Source organism: Schistocerca serialis, chromosome 5 (genome assembly GCF_023864345.2).
Source record: "Schistocerca serialis cubense isolate TAMUIC-IGC-003099 chromosome 5, iqSchSeri2.2, whole genome shotgun sequence".
In the NCBI taxonomy this organism is placed as follows: Eukaryota; Metazoa; Arthropoda; class Insecta; order Orthoptera; family Acrididae; genus Schistocerca; species Schistocerca serialis.
Window position 1 is genome coordinate 164,404,232 of NC_064642.1, and position 19,211 is coordinate 164,423,442.

Consider the following 19,211-nt stretch of genomic DNA (forward strand, 5'->3'; position numbering starts at 1 on the left):
GTGACAGGTGACACGTACCTAGGCATCCTGTCTGATCACCAGCGTACATTCATGTCCGTTGTGCATTCCGACGGACGTGGACAATTCCAGCAGGACAATGCGACACCTCACACGTCCAGGATCGCTACAGAGTGTTTCTAGGAACACTCTTCCAAGTTTAAACACTTCCGCTGGGAACCAGACTCTCCAGACATGAACATTATTGAACATATCTGGAATGCCTTGCAACGTTGTGTTCAGAAGAGATTTTCACCCCCTCGTACTCTTACTAATTTATGGACAGCCTGCGGGATTCATTGTGTCAATTCCGTCCAGCACTACTTCAGACTTTAGTCGAGTCCGTGCCACGTCGTGTTGCGGCACTTCTGCGTGCTCGCGGTGGCCCTATACAATATTAGGCAGGTTTACCAATTTCTTTGGCTCTTCAGTATATCTTACAGAATATTAAGCAAGGTATATGCGATTGCAGTCTTTCTCCGCGTATTCCACTGATGAATTATTCTCGGGTTATCAGCCGAGTGGTGGCGTCGTCTTGTCGCAACGTTTAGATGAGTTTCGTACCCATCATCTTCTGGCGAAGCAAGGTTTGAACGACGAACCGGAGCTGGCGCAGATAGTGTGGGTCGATTAATTCCTCTCGCAAAAGATTTCAGTTGCGCTAAAATTATTGTTCAGCCAGTGGCATCACTGAATTTGCACCGTTCGAATTTTACGTGCAAAATCAGTCACCCTTAAATAACTGCGAACTGCAGCGAGAAAGGATGGTTGAAATTTATTCCACCGGTGTATCGCGTCCTCGTCTAAGATAAATTTTAACCGTTTGGAAAAAATCATCCTTCATTTGGTTTTTACGTGCAAATAACACGTTATTCTGAGAGGTTTCTGAAGCGCTCCACTTCCGTGTTTCATACTTGTACGAAACGGTTCAAACTTTGCAAAGATAGACAAACAGATAAAATTAAAACGAGTAAGGTGGTTTAAATTCGAGCTAAACATAGCACGTAAAATTAGTTCCTGCGGGAACTGAAGGCGCGGAAACGGTTTAAAGTGAATCTAATAACTAAAAAATACATTATTAACATGTAACAGAGCACTCACTTCAAAAATGTAGCTTTATTCGCATTTTACGTGCAAAAAGAAACACGTTTTTGTGAGCTTTCTTGAAGCGCGCCGACAGCCTTGCCGCAGTGGTAACACCGTTTCCCGTCAGATCACCGAAGTTAAGCGCTGTCGGGCTGGGCTAGCACGTGGATGGGTGACCATCCGGTCTGCCGAGCGCTGTTGGCAAGCGGGGTGCACTCAGCCCTTGTGAGGCAAACTGAGGAGCTACTTGATTGAGAAGTAGCGGCTCCGGTCTCGGCAACTGACATACGGCCGGGAGAGTGGTGTGCTGACCACATGCCCCCTCCATATCCGCAGCCGGTGACGACTGTGGTCTGAGGATGACACGGCGATCGGTCGGTACCGCTGGGTTCGACAGGGGCTGTGGACGGAGTTTACGTTTTTCTTTTGAGCGCGGCACATCTATGTTTCAAACCTGTGCGGAAAACGGTTCAGATTTTATAAAAAGATAGACAAATACATATAATTAACGGTCGTCCTGCAGTTTTGTGAAAGCTTTGTCCGATGTCACGACATAAGCACCACGGCTCGGAAAAAAAAGTATACCGGATCAGTCGTCGCCCGAGTCAACAAAAATCTACATAAGTTGCCAAGCTAAGGCACTCTAACGTCAAAATTAAGGTAGAGTAAAAGTTGGGAAGCAGAATGAAAAATGCTCCTATCCTAGCAAAAAAACGGCGAATTGTCCTGGCCAGAGTTGTTGCTGTTGTGGTCTTCAGTCCTGAGGCTGGTTTGATACAGCTCTCCATGCTACTCTATCCTGTGCAAGCTTCTTCATCTCCCAGTACCTACTGCAGCCCCCATCCTTCTGAATTTGCTTAGTGTATTCATCTCTTGGTCTCCCTCTACGATTTTTACCCTCCACGCTGCCCTCCAATACTAAATTAGTGATCCCTCGATGTCTCAGAACATGTCCTAAAAACCGATCCCTTCTTCTATTCAAGTTGTGCCACAAGCTCCTCTTCTCCCCAATTCTATTCAATACCTCCTCATTAGTTATGTGATCTACCCAACTAATCTTCAGCATTCTTCTGTAGCACCACATTTCGAAAGCTTCTATTCTCTTCTTGTCTAAACTATTTATCGTCCACGTTTCACTTCCATACATGGCTACACTCCATACAAATACTTTCAGAAACGATTTCCTGACATTTAAATCTATATTCGATGTTAACAAATTTTTCTTCTTCAGAAACGCTTTCCTTGCCATTTCCAGTCTACATTTTGTATCCTCTCTACTTCGACCATTATCAGTTATTTTGCTCCCCAAATAGCAAAACTCCTTTACTACTTTAAGTGTCTCATTTCCTAATCTAATTCCCTCAGCATCACCCGTCTTAATTCGACTACATTCCATTATCCTCGTTTTGCTTTTGTTGATGTTCATCTTATACCCTCCTTTCAAGACACTGTCCATTCCGTTCAACTGCTCTTCCAAGTCCTTTGCTGTCTCTGACAGAATTACAATATCATCGGCGAACCTCAAAGTTTTTATTTCTTCTCCATGGGTTTTAATACCTACTCCGAACTTTTCTTTTGTTTCCTTTATTGCTTGCTCAATATACAGACTGAACAACATCGGGGATAGGCTACAACCCTGTCTCACTCCCTTCCCAACCACTGCTTCCCTTTCATACCCCTCGACTCGTATGACTGCCATCTGGTTTCTGTACATATTGTAAATAGCCTTTCGCTCCCAGTATTTTACCCCTGCCACCTTCAGAATTTGAAAGAGAGTATTCCAATCAACATTGTCAAAAGCTTTCTCTAAGTCTACAAATGTTAGAAACGTAGGTTTGCCTTTCCTTAATCTTTCTTCTAAGATAAGTCGTAGGGTCAGTATTGCCTCATGTGTTATAACATTTCTACGGAATCCAAACTGATCTTCCCCGAGGTCGGCTTCTATCAGTTTTTCCATTAATCTGTAAAGAATTCGCGTTAGAATTTTGCAGCTGTGACTTGTTAAACTGATAGTTCGGTAATTTTCACATTTGTCAGAACCTGCTTTCTTTGGGATTGGAATTATTATATTCTTCTTGAAGTCAGAGGGTATTATGCCTGTCTCATACATCTTGCTCACCAGATGGTAGAGTTTTGTCAGGACTGGCTTTCCCAAGGCTATCAGTAGTTCTAATGGAATGTTGTCTACACCGGGGGCCTTGTTTCGACTCAGGTCTTTCAGTGCTCTGTCAAACTCTTCACGTAGTATCATATCTCCCATTTCATCATCATCTACATCCTCTTCCATTTCCACCTTTCTGCTTTCCCTTCTTTGCTAAGAACAGGGTTTCCATCAAAGCTGTTGATACTCATGCAAGTGGTTCTCCTTTCTCCAAAGGTCTTTTTAATTTTCCTGTAGGCAGTATCTATCTTACCCCTAGTGAGATAAGCCTCTACATCCTTACATTTGTCCTCTAGCCATCCCTGCTTAGCGATTTTGCACTTCCTGTCGATCGCCGGCCGAAGTGGCCGTGCGGTTAAAGGCGCTGCAGTCTGGAACCGCAAGACCGCTACGGTCGCAGGTTCGAATCCTGCTTCGGGCAGGGATGTTTGTGATGTCCTTAGGTTAATTAGGTTTAACTAGTTCTAAGTTCTAGGGGACTAATGACCTCAGCAGTTGAGTCCCATAGTGCTCAGAGCCATTTGAACCATTTTGAACTTCCTGTCGATATCAGTTTTGAGACGTTTGTATTCCTTTTTGCCTGCTTCATTTACTGCATTTTTATATTTTCTCCTTTCATTAATTAAATTCAATATTTTTTCTGTTACCCCAGGGTGTCTACTAGCCCTCGTGTTTTTACCTATTTGATCCTCTGCTGCCTTCACTATTTCATCCCTCAAAGCTACCCAATCTTCTTCTACTGTATTTCTTTCCCCCATTTCTGTCAACTGTTCCCTTATGCTCTCCTTGAAGCGCTGTACAACCTCTGGTTCTTTTAGTTTATCCAGGTCCCATCTCCTTAAATTCTCACCTTTTTGTAGTTTCTTCAGAGTTAGGGATGTAAAATAAGGGAACCAGATTTTCGACTTATCTGGAAGCTTCAAAGAGATTTAAATCAAAACGTCTTGACATATTCGTACTTTTTTACGAGTTAACCCTACTTCACCAGCAGAGTGAGCTCTCTTAGCTACAAAGTGTTAGCACACCTGCGTCTTGTGGATTATACGCTAAATCCGTGATTCTGTGCCCAAAATCCAGAAGGCTGGCCAGCCACAATCAACAATATACGTAGAAAATGACATGGCTGAAGAGCATACATGTAAAAGCTAAAGACGTTTTTCTGGAGATGTAAAATTTCTGGGTAAGGGGGGGGGGGGGGGGGGGAGGATTTGTTGTTAGGCGGATGACATTATGTATATGTTACTTTATTTGACACGATGCATTATTATACGTGACGTGGATAATAAGAGTAAGAAGTAAAAAAATTTGAATATATCAATATGTTTTGATCTAGATGTCTTTGAAGCTGCCAGAGAAGTCGAAAAGCTAATTCCCTTCTTTTATATCCCTATCTTCGCAAGGACATATTTTCGTTTTTTGTGCTATGATAGTAACAGTTTTCATTCTGGTAAATTACACTGGGGCGAAAAAAAGTCATGGGATAGCGATATGCACGGGATATACACGGGAACTGAAGGCGCGGAAACGGTTTAAAGGAAATCAAATAATTGTTATAGCCGGACGACAGGAATTAACAGACTTTTAACGCGAAATGGTAGTTGGAGCTAGACATTCCATTTTGGAAATCGTTACGGAATTCATTATTCCGAGATCCGCAGTGTCAAGAATTGGTGAGAATACAAAATTTTAGGAATTACCTCACTTCACGCGTTTAAGGTATAGGCCGACGGCCTTCACTTAACGACTGGAAGAAGCGGTGTTCGTGTGGTGTTGGTTTGTGTAGAGTTGTGAGTGCTAATAGGTAAATAACACTGCCTGAGAAAACCGCAGAAATCGATGTATGACGTACGACGAACGTATCAGTTATGCGAATTTGGCGTTAACAGGCTGTCGCAGCAGACGACCGCCACCAGTACCTTTGCTAACAGCATGAAATTGCCAGTAGGGTCACTCCGGGGATCGCAACCATATCGACTGGACCCTACACTACTGGAAAACCGTGGCCTCGTCATATGAGGCCCATTTTAGCTGGTAGAAGCTGTTGGTAGGGTTCAGGTGTGGCGCTGACCTCATAAACCCATGGAGCCAAGTTGTCAACAAGGCACTGTGCAAATTGGCGGTGGCTTCAAAATGGTGAGGGCTGTGTTTACATGGACTATACTGGATACTACGGTCGAAATGAAGCGATCATTGACTGGAAAAGGTTATGTTTGGCTAGCTTGAGACCAGTTGCAGCCATTCATGGACTTGACGTTCCCAAACAATTGTGTCACATCCCTGGGTCACAGTTGTCTGCGATTGGTTTGAAAAACATTTTGCACAGTTCGAGGGAATGGACTGGCCACTCACATTGCCCGACATGAATCCTAGCGAACATTTATAGGACGTAATAGAGAGGTCAGTGCACAACATTCTGCACCGGCAACACTTTCGCAATTATGGGTGGCTGTATGGGCAGCATGGCTTAATATTCCTGCAGGGGACTTCCAACGACTTACTGAGTCCGTGTCCCGTCGGTTGCTGCACTACGCCGGGCAAAAGGAGGTCCGACACTACATTGAGGTGTCCCATGCGATGGTACCTAACGGTTACTGCTGCTGAGTTGCTCTCCCAAACAGCATCCCATATGAGCAAGCCAATTGCGTCTTTACCTGCAGTTAGTTTACATGAACTATGGACGGCGCTGTTTAAAAAGGAATAGCTAGATATAGTCATAGGGGCGAGCAGCAAACGTCTGCTTTCATGCCCCGCAGCCAATTCCCACAAAAAATAACCTGTAGCGGTGATCCTGCAGTCAAATAGTATATGCATTGGATAAAAGAAAATACGAGGAAATATAAAATAAAGGATAAAAGAATAACTTAATAAAAAGGGTTCTATTCTGACGACCGTAACTGATGCAGACGGTTGAATAATGAAAGAACATCTCAAATAAACTGGTCCTACGATATTCAGTGAAAATACGGAGAGAAAATACCCTTATCAAATGCACTAAAATTACGCTGGGAGCATTACGAGAATGGTAGCAAAACCCCAAAACTAACTTGTTATCAGCCCGCATCTCGTGGTCGTGCGGTAGCGTTCTCGCTTCCCACGCCCGGGTTCCCGGGTTCGATTCCCGGCGGGGTCAGGTATTTTCTCTGCCTCGTGATGGCTGGGTGTTGTGTGCTGTCCTTAGGTTAGTTAGGTTTAAGTAGTTCTAAGTTCTAGGGGACTGATGACCATAGATGTTAAGTCCCATAGTGCTCTGAGCCATTTGAACCATTTAACTTGTTATCAAAGACCGCGAAAACTAAGCATCGCAGACAAGAAATATTCATCAGCTCAAAACAGTTCAGACTGCAACATGATGAATCACAAACCAACAGCCAGCCGTTGTGGCCGAGCGGTTCTAGGCGCTTCATTCAGGAACCGCGCTGCTGCTACGGTCGCAGGTTCGAATCCTGCCTCGGGCATGGATGTGTGTGATGTCCTTAGGTTAGTTAGGTTTAAGTATTTCTAAGTTTTAGGGGACCGATTACCTCAGATGATAAGTCCCATAGTGCTCAGAGCCATTTGAACCATTTGAACAAATCAACACACGTGATACAAAGAATAGTAACTCATAGTCTGTCTGTCCTCAGTTCTGCGATACGAGCGGAAGAAGTTAGAGTCCTATCCTGTAACACATTGAGACCTCTTGAAATATGAAACCCCTTCAGAAGTATGATAGCAGCCGTTCAGTGCCCAGAATCAAACACCTCCACGATCGAATCATGCACATTGCCACAGGCAGGTCTGTCTTCTTCGATAACTCGACGTAAAGTATCCAAAATCATTCCCTTGAGTTCTTCACTCGAAAAATCCAGTCTCTACTTGAATCCTGCCTGCTTTCCATTGGCTGAAGGCCATCCCTATCGAAAATATATTGTTCTTAGATAATACAGACATGATTTGACACGTCTTGACCGCTTACCGCACGGAACTAATATATTAGAACAATGTTTAAATAAAAGAATGTTATAAATATTCCGTTACCCTCAAACCATTCACAATAGTCATAAATAAAGGTTTGTCCATAAACAAATAAGCCTCTATTCTTGAGCAAGTGAGCTCACGATAAATGGCAACTTATTTTCGCTAAATATTATGTAATGAATGATTTAGACCACCTCAATAGAAGAGTCTTTTGGTTCTCTTTTCAATCTTGGTGTCCGTTAACACATGTAACTGACCACTTATAAATTAGCACAGTTTTTTAATAGCACATGCAGTTAGCATTTTAATGAAGTTACTGGCAAAATAGTAAATTGTTCATTAAATAAAAAGCCATGAATGACAAATCAAGAGGTATTGATGCTGTGCTCATTTGCTGTGTAAATGTGGAGAATATGATGTTCTAACAAAAATTTCCGCATTAAAGTAGATATAAAAGACATTAATAAATAAAATAGATACAAATGAGTGGCTGTTTAGTATCATAGCTATAGTGCAATGCCGTCATCCGGTATAACGTTTGTTATTAAGGGGAGATTTACTATCTTTGGCCCAAAATAAGCACGCTCTCCGAGAATTGGTTTTTCGGTATGTGTTACAGATATCAATGTCAAATTTCGACAAAATGTTTATTGATATTTCCTCTACAAATTACAATTTTTTCGACCAGAAATGTCGAAGAACAAAGGCGTAAGTGCCCTCGGAACGAAATAAAATTTCGATGTAGACCTCCACGCGCGGTATGTCACAGGTCAGCCGGCTCGTCTGAAATCAAAATTGAGTTGACGTTAGCGAATTATATAAGATTCTTTAGGAGTTGCAGCTCGCTTATTTGGACAATAGGGAACAAAATGTCGGCCATTTGTGTAAAATAGGGCTTTTTTCAACGACTTTTCGACTTCGTCGACCAAATAAAAATATTTATAGTTGATGTATCGGAAAGTGGTAGAACTCCTAGACAATTTAGTTAGCTTCGTCGGAAACAAAGAATCATGCCAATCGGTTCAGTAGATTTGAAGCTACCATACCGCGCGATAAAAATACAGTCATTTCGAGAAACACGCGTTTGAAGTTTTGACTACACATAAATGCAATATTATGCAATGTACGTTCAATCTTCTATTCCGGGCCCATAAACTAGTCCTTCCTCTTCCTCATAGTGGGCGTTCTGCTCGATCTGGGCCATCCTGCGCTGCTCCAGAGCCGCTCGTACGGCCGTGACAAGCGGTTTTCGGCCGCTTGATTCTGGTGGTCGTGCGAATTCTTGGCGAACTGCGTCGAATAGAGTCGCAGGGTGACGTCCATCGTTATCATGGTCTTCAGAATTGCTGAATATACTTCGTTGAAGCTGCTCACTGCCAGGAAAGTCGCAATCTCCACAGTCTTCGCACCAGAATGCAAATGCTTGGGGGCTAACTCCCAAGCACACGTGTTCAAACTTTCATTTGAATTTTGCGTGTTTCCTTCCAAGCACCAGTACAATAACTCGTCCTCCGAAAGAAAAAAAAACTGGTGCGTGAAAAAGGCCGATTTGAGGCAGGTGCATTTTTCTGTTCAACCGCGAATAACAAACATTTCCGTTCCGTATTCGGAAAAACCGTTTCAGGGGTGGATTCTAAACACTTTTATGGGTCCAAAAATGCAATTTTAAAAAAAAATCGATTTTTTGAACCAAAAGATAGTAAACCTCCCCTTAGTTCAGTGGTTCATTGTGTACACGTTTATTCACTGTGAACTATTAACTTCTGTACTTTTAGAGTTACTGAAACACTGTTGTGTCATTTGATGGGCCTCATTTATCACCCATGTATTCAGAGTTGTCTTAGTATTTGACGTGAATTATTATAGACTCTCAAAGAGGTGTAACATCGCCGTCTTTAAGATTATCTGGCACTCCGCCATTTTCTGGAGCATTATCAGCGGACCAAATCGGCAGCGTAAGGATTTACCAGTTTCCGGTGGCGCTGCTGCCGTCTGCGCGTGGCTGGCCGGAAACGGTCAACTAGTCGGGCTGGCCCCGGGGCGCTCTGTGCCCTGGGCCAGCCAGCGATAAGTTCATCTCTCCTCAATACCAGCCCTAGCTGGACGAATAACTCGCCCACGTACTACTACCGTTGCACCTATGACTTTTGTCACCTCAGTGTAGATGCCATGAAGTCACTGTCATGTGTTTATACAGGGTGGTCCATAGATAGTGACCGGGCCAAATATCTCACGAAATAAGCATCACACTAAAAAACTACAAGAACGAAACTCGTCTAGTTTGAAGAGGAAACCAGATGGCACTATGGTTGGCCCGCTAGATGGCGCTGTCATAGATCAAACGGGTATCCACTGCTTTTTTAAAAATAGGAACCTCCATTTTTTATTACATATTCGTGTTGTACTCAAAGATATGAATGTTCTAGTTGGACCACTTTTTTCGCTTTGTGATAGATGGCGCTTTAATAGTCACAAACGTATAAGTACGTGGTGTGACGTAACATTCCGCCAGTGCGGACGGTATTCGCTTCGTGACACATTACCCGTGTTAAAATGGACCGTTTACCAATTGCGGAAATGGTCGATATCGTGTTGGTTTATGGCTATTGTGATCAAAATGCACGACGGGCGTGTGCTATGTATGGTGCTCGGTATCCTGGACGACATCATCCAAGTGTCCGGACCGTTCGCCGGATAGTTCCGTTATTTGAGGAAAGAGGAAGTGTTCAGTCACATGTGAAACGTCAACCACGACCTGCAACAAATGATGATGCCCAAGTAGATGTTTTAGCTGCTGTCGCGGCTAATCCGCACATCAGTAGCAGACAAATTGGGCGAGAATCGGGAATTTCAAAAACGTCGGTGTTGAGAATGCTACATCAACATCGACTGCACCCGTACCATATTTCTATCCACCAGGGATTGCATGGCGACGACTTTGAACGTCGTGTACAGTTCTGCCACTGGGCAGAAGAGAAATTACGAGACGATGACAGATTTTTTGCACGCGTTCTATTTAGCGACGAAGCGTCACTCACCGGCAGCAGTAATGTAAACCGGCATAATGTGAACTATTAGGCAACGGAAAATCCACGATGGCGGCGGCAAGTTCAACATCAGCGACCTTGGCGGGTTAACGTATGGTGCGGCATTATCGAAGGAAGGATAATTGGCCCCCATTTTATCGCTGGCAATCTAAATGGTGGAATGTATGCTGATTTCCTGCGTAATGTTCTACCGATGTTGCTACGTTTCACTGCATGACGGAATGGCGATGTAGTTCCAACATGATGAATGTCCGGCACATAGCTCGCGTGCGTTTGAAGCGGTATTGAATAGCATATTTCATGATAGGTGCATTGGTCGTCGAAGCAGCATACCATGGCCCGCACGTTCACCGGATCTGACGTTCCCGGATTTCTATCTGTGGGGAAAGTTGAAGGATATCTGCCATCGTGATCCACCGACAACGCCTGACAACATGCGTCAGCGCATTGTCAATGCATGTGCGAACATTACCGAAGGCGGACTACTCGCTGTTGAGAGGAATGTCGTTACACGTATTACCAAATGCATTGAGGTTGACGGACATCATTTTGAGCATTTATTGCATTAATGTGGTATTTACAGGTACTCACGCTGTAACAGCATGCGTTCTGAGAAATAAGTTCACAAAGGTACATGCATCGCATTGGAACAACCGAAATAAAATGTTCAAACGTACCTACGTTCTGTATTTTAGTTTAAAAAACCTACCTGTTACCAACTGTTGGTCTAAAACTGTGAGCCATACGTTTGTGACTACAGCGCCATCTATCACAAAGCGAAAAAGGTGGTCCAACTAAAACATTCATATTTCTTTACGTACTACACGAATATGTAATAAAAATGGGGGTTCCTATTTTCAAAAAACTCAGTTGATATCCGTTTGACCTATGGCAGCGCCATCTGGTTTCCCCCTTCAAGCTAGACAAGTTTCGTTCTTTGTAGTTTTTTTCGTTTGATGCTTATTTCGTGAGATATTTGGACCAGTCACGATCAAAGGACCACCCTGACTTCGAGGCTCCTGGAAAGTGTGTACCCACGGGAAGCGGCGCTCGCCGAGGTAATTTGAGGCTGACGCAAAGGCGTGGCTGTGGCGGGAGGCGTCGCTGCAGGCAGGCAGTCCTCCGGCGGCGCACAAGATGGCGACGGCGCCGGCGGCGAGCGCGGCTCATTTGCACGAGCACCGACCGCCGCCGGGACGCACGCTTCTGGGCACGAGGCGTAGCGGGCAGTGGACACGCCTAACTGCCACCTAGCTGTCTCCTCACTGCCCGACTTCCCACCGGGCAGGAAGGTCTCGGAAACAGGGTAATAAGGCTTCTGCAACAAGCTGCAGCTAGTAATAGCGATTACTCTGTCCAAGAATCACAAGAGGGTGAGGTGTACTTCGAAAAGGCACGGAGATACGGGCAGATATCGGTTAGATTGCATCCTGATAAGGCAGACATTCCGAAATCAGATGTTGGTCTGCGAGGTATACACAGGAGCAGATATATTCTTAGGTCACAATTTAGATGTAATGAGGAGTAGACTGGAGCTCAAGAGAGTATTCAGGAAGAGTCAGTGTACAAAGAAGTGGGATACGAAAGCGCTAAGAAACTGATACGCTTCAAGCTCTCTGAGGCGACAGATGCTGAGATAGGGAATAGCTCAGTAGGCAGTTCAGTAGAAGAGCAATGGACGTCTCAAAAACAGAGCAATCACAGAAGCTGGAAAGGAAAACACCGGTACAAAGAAGATAAATGCGAAGAAACCACGAATAAAAGTCGCTGAGGAATGAAATAAATAGGGAGTGCAGGGAAGCTAAGCCGAAATGGTTGGACGAAAACATTGAAGAAATAAAAAAAAAAAGTCGTCAAAAGGACTGACTCAGCATATGGGAAAGTCAAAACAACCTTCGGTGAAATTAAAGGCAAGAATGGTAACATTAAGAGCGCAACGGAAATTCCACTGGTAAATGCAGAGGAGAGAGCGGAGAGGTGGAAAGAGTACACTGAAGGCCTCTATGAGCGGGTGGAACTTGCCCGATAACGTGATAGCAGAAGAAACAGGAGCCGATATGGAAGAGATAGGGGACGCAGTATTACGTTCAGGTTTTAAAAGAGCTCTCGAGGACTTAAGACCGAATAAAGAAGAAGGGATTGATATCATTCCATCAGAATTTCCAAAATCATTTGTGGAAGTGGCAATAAAACTATTATTCACGTTGGTGTGTGTTATGTATGAGACTGGCAATATGCCGTTTGACTTTCGGAAAAACATCATCCACACAATACCGAAGATTGCAAGAGCCGACAAGTGCGACAAATGTCGCACATTCAGCTTAACAGCTCATGCATCCAAGTTGTTGACAGGAATAACATGCAGAAGAATGGAAAAGGAGAATGTGTTAGATGACGATCAGCCTGGCTTAAGGAAAGGTAAAGGCACCAGAGAGGCAATTATGACGTTGCGGTTGATAAAGTGACATCGAGACACGTTCATAGGAAAAAGCGTTCGACAATGTCAAGTTCTGCAAGATGTTCGAAATTTTGAGGAAAATAGGGATAAGCTACATGTACAAGAGAAAAGAGGGAATAATAAAGAGTGGAAGACCAAGAACTAAGTGATCGGATTAAAAAGGGTGTAAGACAGGAATGTAGTCTTTCGCTCTTACTATACATCGAAGAAGCAAAGACGGAAATAAAAGAAAGGTTAAAGAGTGGAATTAAAATTCCAGGTGAATGATAAGATCCGCTGATGGCACTGCCATCATCAGTGAAAGTGAAGAATTACAGGATTTGCTGAATGGAATGAACAGTCTAATTAATACAGAATATAGACTTAGACTAAATCGAAGAAACACGACAGTAATGAGAAGTACCAGGAATGAGAACAGCGAGAAACTGAACATCAAGATTGGTGATTGCGAAATAGGTGAAGTTAAGGAATTCTACTATCCAGGCAGCAAAATAAGCCATGACGAACACAGCAAGGACAGCATATGAACCTGACTTGGACCGGCAAAAAGGACATTCCTGGCCAAGATCAGAGTATGAATATCAAACGTAGGTCTCAATTTGAGGAAGAAATTTCTAAGAACGTACGTCTGGAGCAAGACGTTTTATGGTAGTGAAATAAGGACTGCGGGAAAACTGGAAAAAAAGAGAATCGAAGCATCTGAGTTGCGGTGCTACAGAAGAACGTTGAAAATTAGGTGGTCTGAAATGGTAAGGAATGAGGATGTTCTCTGGAGAATCGGCGCGGAAAGGAATATATGGAAAACACTGAGAAGAAGTGGGAACATCACGGATTAACTTCCATGCAACTAAAGGGAGTTGTAGAGGACAAAAACTGTAGAGGAAGACAGACTGGAAAACATGAAGCAAATACTTGAGGACGTAGGCTGCAAGTGCTACTCTGAGAGGAAGAGGTTGGCACAGGAGAGGAATTCGTGGCGGCCCACATCAAAGCAGTCACAAGACTGATGACTCAAATGCTGTGTGACTGCTTTCAGTCCGATCACATCACTGGGTGCAAAACTAAAATAACATTTCGGAACCTAATAACGGTAACGAGATAACTAACCGAGATACTGTTCAGCCGATCATATAGGAGCTTTATATGTGCGTGGCATTCGACGATGACTTGGCGATCTTGTCAAGAGACAGAGAGACAGATAAACAGGTTGCACGAGCAAGCAGGAAGAGCTGGCTTCCACATTGCGTTTGAGAAAACGGCGTGCATAGCCTCCATTCGAACAGCGTTCCATAACCTGACTACATAGTACGGTAAAACAGAAAAATCGGAATGCTTCAGATACCTTGCTGAAATATCAGGTGGTTATAATGAAACTCATGGTATTTCGAGTACTGCAGTGCGCGCTGTATACATCGCACGACACCGAAACATCGTATGTGTGTTCATTAGCTGGTGCGCTCGCTAAGTATGCTGAAACAAATATTAGTTCCACTTTTGCCTCCAGGTAAAAACGTGGCGCTGTAGGCAGCGTGTGTTGCGGGTGAAGAAAAAGGGGAGTAGCGATCAAACGCATGGTAATGGCAGTACTGGCACTGTAACACGACAGCTCTAACACTCTACTGATTTATTTTGCCTATTGCTTTGGTTTAATGTTGTAACATTGAGTATCTGTAAATGTGTTTGAATCGATAACACAAAATTGTATACTCCTTCCTTCGTTAAAACTTTGATTTCGTTATTTGATTCTATGCATTGTAGTATATCTGTCATTTAAATTCTTTGTCCCATTTGGAGGGAACAAAACTTACTATATATAATAGTAAATTTCGTGTGAATAATTTTTGGTAGAGATGTCAACATGTGCAAATGTTCTGCTGTATTTAATGTGTTTGGTTGCTGTTATGTAAATTGCTGACCTTCACTTAGGATTCTTAGTTAGTTTGTATGTAAAAGGTGTAGTGGTTCCCCCCGGGAACGGTACTGGGTAGCGCGCGCAAATTGTGGTTGGCTAGGTAGAAAAGGTGGAACCAAGATTCAGTCGGGGACGAGCTACCAAACTGTGCACTGCCATGTAATAGTTGCATATTGTGCTGGTTCCGAGAGAGGCTTTTTTTGTTACTTTCCAATGCCTCGGATGGATGGATATATAGCTGGAACGATTCTGGAATTAGTATTCATCATCGCCACCAAGAAGGGCCAGAGTCCAGCAATTCTGTCTGCAAATCCGCCTACCAACATGCAGTTGCCACCACATTGCGCAATCACTGTAAAGGAGTACTATAATAATGTACAGTGAAGGATCAGCTTATTGGATGTGTTAGTGTGCTCAAATATAAGGTAACTTATAACTGAATTTATGTACCTACCTTGATTTTTTCCTGTCACAACACTTCTCAGGTTCCTCTCCATTTGAATTGTGATTACCGAGTGTCCTATTTTGTGAAAAAAAATGAAAGCCTCGAAGTTAGACAGTTAATTACATAATGTTATTTGATCTTTGATGAGAAGGGCATATTCTGATTTACTGTGGATTTAGTGAAATTGTGGGAGGCAGTAAATGTAATTTTGTGAAGTTTCAAAGTCACCTATTTAATCATTTACTTGGAAGTAAAATTTGCTGTTTTTTTTATAAATTAAAGTTCTTAAAATTGAGGCTTATAAAGTTTTGCTTAGTAAATGATTACATTGCTGCTTGTTGTAAATCACAGAAGGTGTGTCAGTATTTTACAAATATGTTAATTTTGGGTCTCACTGTAGTAAAAGTGGAAAACTGCAGTTGTGAAAAGTGATATACTCATGGTTGCTAAGCACTTGTTTCTTTTGGGTATTAAAAGTGCATATTAATGTTTTAACAGGATCCATAGTTTGCCTATTGTGCTCATACTGCACAACTATTAATAGGAAGACAACTATCTATGAAAACAGTAACTTCTTTATTCAAAAGACAATGAAAAGTAACCTGTTAGTGAATTCCATTTAACTTTCATTCTAAATAGAATAGTATTTAGTTGAGAGATATTTAACCTGTGACCAGTTCATAATTTTGCAGTGAACTACATTTATAATTTTATGTCAGCTAGAAAAATAATTGAACAATAATACTGAACCTATGTCTAATTAATGATTCTGCAGTGACTATTAATAGTAATGTTATAAGGACCATTCAGTTTGAACAAGCCCTGAAGGTAATAGTGTGTTTCGGTATCTGTTATAATATTCCAAATAGTTTGTGCTGCTCTAACTGTTAGTTTCAATCTTACCGTAAACATATGTATGTGTCAGAGTTCATTGCACTCACGTGTGACAAAGTGTGGGTTGAGTTTATCCGTTGAAGTTACTAATAACTATTTTCTTGAACGAGAATTTTAATCATTCTCTTGCCTAGTTAGGATGGCGACCGTTTTCTTTATACGTTAAACAGTGCAGATAGGCAAAATTTTGTTTGTTACTGTTCAAATATTTACGTAATTCTGACTTTCATTTCCGATAAGCCACCTCCGTTAGGTACAACACGGTCAACATAACAAAATTCCTCTCAGTGGGTAACACTGCTCTGTTGCTTTATACCATAATTGCTTTAACAAGATAGTTTTATTTCACGACCTGCTTCCAACTTTAAGGTTATGGTATAGCAGTAGCAGACGGTAATGTTATACGTGGCTTTTCCGGGACAGGACGAGTTGTTCTGTTGGGGCATAGTACGTAATAGACCAAATTTGGTATTTGATTGCATAAGCTACGTAATTGCTGTTGCAGTGTTATAGCACGTTTGTTAGGATATGGTCACAAGTTACAACATGCGTTCAGTATGGTCGCCCGTCTCAGCAACATGCTGCATCCGTAACAAAGCATTCCGACAATTGTTCGCGTCACATCCTGTGTAACCAGAGTGCTATCCTTCAGATAAGGAAGAGTCAGGAAATGTTCGTAATAGACTCGATCTTTCAGATATCCCCACAATCAAAAGTCACATGGACTTGGGTTGGGGGATCTGGAAATCCACACATCTTGAAATTGCTTAGAGGTGATGCGTTCGCTACTGATTATTTCTCGAAGCAAGTCAGGAATACAGAAATACAAGTCGCTGAGAACTGAAATAAATAGCAATGTTGGGAAGCGGAGACGAAATGGTTGGATGAGAAATGTGAAGAAATCTAAAAAGAAAGGATTGTCAGAAGGACTGGCTCAGGATATAGCAAAGTCAAAACAGCCATCGGTGAAATTAAAGGGAAGGGCGGCAACATTAAGAGTCTAACGAGAATTACGTTCTTAAATGCAGAGAACAGGGCGGGTAGGTGGAAAGAGAGCACTGCAGAAAGGCCTCTATGAGGGTCAAGGTTTGTCTGACGTGATAGAAGAAGAAGAAACGGGAGTCGATATAGAAGAGATAAGGGATCCAGTATTAGAACCAGTATTTAAAAGAGTTTTTAAAGACTTAAGGTCAAATAAAGCAGAAGGGACAGATAACATTCCGTCAGAAGATCTCAAATCATTGGAGGAAGTAGCAACAAAACGACTGTTAATGCTGACTTGTGGAATAATGTCGCCCTATCGTCCACACAATTTCGAAGACTGCAAGAGCTGACAAGTGCGAGAATTATGGCACCATCAGCTTAAGAGCCCATGCATCCAAGAATAACATACAGAAGAACGGAAAAGAAAATTGAGGATGTGTTATATGACGACGAGATTGGCTTCACAAAAGGTAAAGGCACCAGAGAGGCAATTCTGTCGTTGCGGTTTGTGGAGCGCCGGGTAAATAATTAAACTGGTCGTTACTTCGTTATGAACAGATATTTAAATTGTCTGTACGTGAATTACACCTACTTTCGCCTTTTCGAAGAGGCTGAGAACAATTTTTGCGGTTAACCAGAAAGCGATGGAGAACATACTGACCATAATTTCCAGTCTGCATGTCCATATTACTCTTTGTGCTCACTGAAAGGAAACGTTCCTGCTTGCTATACTACTGGCCATTGAAATTGCTACACCACGAAGATGACTTGCTACAGACGCGAAATTTAACCGATAGGAAGAAGATGCTGTCATATGCAAATGATTAGCTTTTCAGAGCATTCACACAAGGTTGGCGCCGGTGGCGACACCTACAACGTGCTGACATGAAGAAAGTTTCCAACCGATTTATCACACACAAACAGTAGTTGACCGCCGTTGCCTGCTGAAACGTTGATGTGATGCCTCGTCTAAGGAGGAGAAATGCGTACCATCACGTTTCCGACTTTGATAAAGCTCGGATTGTAGCCTATCGTGATAGCGGTTTATCGTATCGCGACATTGCTGCTCGCGTTGGTCGAGATCCAATGACTGTTAGCAGAAAATGGAATCGGTGGGTTCAGGAGGGTAATACGGAACGCCGTACTGGATCCCAACGGCCTCGTATCACTATCATTGGAGACGACAGGCATCTTATCCGCATGGCTGTAACGGATCGTGCAGCCACGTCTCGATCCCTGAGTCAACAGATGGGGACATTTGCAAGACAACAACCATCTGCACGAAGATTTCGACCACGTTTGCAGAAGCATGGACTATCAGCTCGGAGACCATGGCTGCGGTTACCCTTGACGCTGCATCACAGGCAAGAGCGCCTGCGATGGTATACTGTACGACGAATCTGGGTGCACGAATGGCCAAACGCCATTTTTTCGGATGAATCCAGGTTCTGTTTACAGCATCATGATGGTCGCATCCGTGTTTGGCGAAATCGCGGTGAACGCACATTGGAAGTGTGTATTCGCCATTGCCATACTGGCGTATCACCCGGCATGATGGTATGGGTGCCATTGGTTACACGTCTCGGTCACCTCTTGTCCGCACTGACGGCACTTTGAACAGTGGACGTTACATTTCAGATGTGTTACGACCCGTGGCTCTACCCTTCATTCGATTCCTGCGAAACCCTACATTTCAGCATGATAATGCACGCCCGCATGATGTAGGTCCTGTAGGTGCCTTTCTGGATACAGAAAATGTTCGAATGCTGCCCTGGCCAGCACATTCTCCAGATCTCTCATCAATTGAAAACGTCTGGTCACTGGTGGCCAAGCAACTGGCTGGTCACAGTACGCCAGTGACTACTGTTGATGAACTGCGGTATCTCGTTGAAGCTGCATGGGTAGCTGTACCAGTACACGCCATCCAAGCTCTGTTTGACTCAATGCCCAGGCGTATCAAGAACGTTATTACGGCCAGAGGTAGTTGTTCTGGGTACTGATTTCTCAGGATCTATGCACCCAAATTGCGTGAAAATGTAATCACATGTCAGTTCTAGTATAATATATTTGTCTAATGAATACCCGTTTATCATATGCATTTCTTCTTGGTGTAGCAATTTTAATGGCCAGTAGTGTATATACTCAGCGGGATCAGGAACTATGACTATAAATCAAAGATCTTTGTTTTAACTGATTGATATGTTCAGTTAACACACGCACAAAATGTAAGTGTTCTATATAATATGCCCATCGGGAACAGAACTCTTTTA

General features: G+C 43.0%; 1 long non-coding RNA gene and 1 pseudogene across 1 annotated transcript in view; one reads left to right on the top strand and one right to left on the bottom strand.

Annotated features, from left to right (window-relative positions):
• The window catches only part of LOC126481261 (uncharacterized), a 583,716-nt gene that overhangs the window by 148,052 nt on the left and 416,453 nt on the right, over window positions 1-19,211 (bottom strand). The gene's annotated exons all lie outside the window — the stretch shown is intronic.
• LOC126482998 (5S ribosomal RNA) lies at window positions 1,170-1,287 on the top strand (annotated as a pseudogene).